Genomic DNA, 1,960 nt, shown 5'->3' on the forward strand with positions numbered 1-1,960 from the left:
CGCACGCGATATCGTACGCGTGGAATTAAAACAACTGAATAGCCTATGTGTTCTTCCAAACTATCTACATCTATACCAAATTTCATCGAAATCCGTTCAGCCGTTTATATAAACTCTTACAAACATCCATCCATCTAAACTGCCGCTTTTATATTAGTATGATTTGTATGTAGAATGATATTAGCTTATCCCTTCCATGAATAACAGTGGTAGTGCCCGCTTTAACATCTTAGCACTACAGGGCCGGCACGCCCGGTGTAATACCACGATCACACAGAAGACAGGCGTGAAGTAGAAGCAATTCCGTGTTTCGTCTGATGAGTGTGGTGCCAGGGGCCTAATTTAAATCCCTTTCTCGATACCACCCTTTTCTTATAAGGAGAGGATGGGAAGGGGAATTGGATTTGACGGTGGAGGAGACGCATAGGAATGGAAAATATCCACTTTATGTGCGTCTCCTCCTCCGTCGGATAAAGATAGACAACGCATCTACAATTGCGAATGTCTATGGGCAGCGGTCGCTTCGCCATTCTGGCGAATTCAGGTGGCCGCTTGCTCGTTTGTCATCTTATAATATAAAAAAAAAAGAGTAGTTAGCTCTGCGATATCAAGATTCGCATGACCTTAGGTACAACAATAGCCATTAGTATTAAAAAAATTGTTATTCCAAGTACGAGATTGAAATTTCTGCTACTTCTATATGTTCTACTAAAGAAGTTCGTGGTATTCCTCTTTGGGAATAACGGCCTTGTTTATTGCAACGAGACAAACTACGCATTCAATCAAATACAGAACTAATAAGAGTGCAAAATAGTAATGAAAAGAAACAAATCTTGTATAACTGATCTTTACCGTACAGAAATATTTAAAAGCTGCTTTGTAATGATTTTTGGTCTGCATCTCATTTAAAAGTGTTCAAACGATGGTAGCTTAACGACAGAACACAACCATATTCCCCTACTGTACCTTATTAGTAATAATGTGAATTTCAGATTACACGGAGGAGATAATGTTCAAATAAAGCGTTACTTCGTATCCTTCTGGAATGGTGTCGACCTCCGATATAAATTGTTGAAAGGGCCCAGAATAAGGATATCTATCGCCGGTATTATTATATCTAGGGTAAGTTTTATTATGTACTTTTAATTCCATGCACCACATTTTTATCTTACAAGATAATTTTTTTACGGAATGACGGCTAAATGCTTTTTTTAAAGAAAACAAGGTCAGAACAAATAAATGCGTACAATCTAAAATTTCAACTTTTTATTTTTTTTTATTCTATTGTTGTGACATTAATTTGAAATTAACCATTTCGTCTGTTTCAATACAAAGTTCTTCTAGAAAATTCTTTTTGGATTTCGGGTAGCCTTCGAGTACTGCTTCAAGCATATCGGAGCAAAGCCTTTTACGTTTCCTAAAAAAAAGGGCAAAGATTAAAAAATCGTGTTGCTAAAATAGATGTCACATACTCTATGAAATCTCCAACATTAACTGCTAATTATTTTTAAATTATACCTATATTCTTTTAAATATCCACCATGTTTATCCATTATAGTTTTTTTAGCATCCGCACTGATGACTTCGGTTGAACAACGCAACGATTCCAATTTATTTTCTAATCGGCTAATATTATTTTTCATTTCGTCTATCTGTGAATTAGCAGTTTCCGTTGTGGGCGTTGACAGTAACTTTTTAAGTTTCGTCTCCGATTCTTTTAACGCGTTATTCTTTTCGGCCAGTTCTTGGGTGACGAGTTTAAATTGCGAATCGTAATCTGTGAAAAAAACAATGACCTTGTTTAAAAATCGATTTAAAAAAAGAACAATCTCGATTTAAGTTAAATTGATAAACAATTTTCAAACCGGTTTTCAGAAAAATAATGACTTGATGATAATTTAACAGATGTTCTATTCATCACCTTTTCGTCTAGTGGTTAGCAATACATAATAGAAAAAGG

General features: G+C 35.4%; 1 long non-coding RNA gene across 1 annotated transcript; it reads right to left on the minus strand.

Moving 5' to 3' along the window:
• Window positions 1–1,251: 1,251 nt before the first annotated feature.
• Window positions 1,252–1,926, minus strand: LOC106110183. Its single transcript, XR_001226059.1, has 2 exons — window positions 1,519–1,926; window positions 1,252–1,417 (listed from the first exon to the last, which is right to left on the minus strand). It is a non-coding gene; the product is annotated as an uncharacterized LOC106110183 (long non-coding RNA).
• Between the last annotated feature and the right edge of the window lie 34 nt (window positions 1,927–1,960).

The sequence above is a fragment of the Papilio polytes genome, unplaced genomic scaffold (genome assembly GCF_000836215.1).
Source record: "Papilio polytes unplaced genomic scaffold, Ppol_1.0 DF820834.1, whole genome shotgun sequence".
Classification (NCBI taxonomy): domain Eukaryota; kingdom Metazoa; phylum Arthropoda; class Insecta; order Lepidoptera; family Papilionidae; genus Papilio; species Papilio polytes.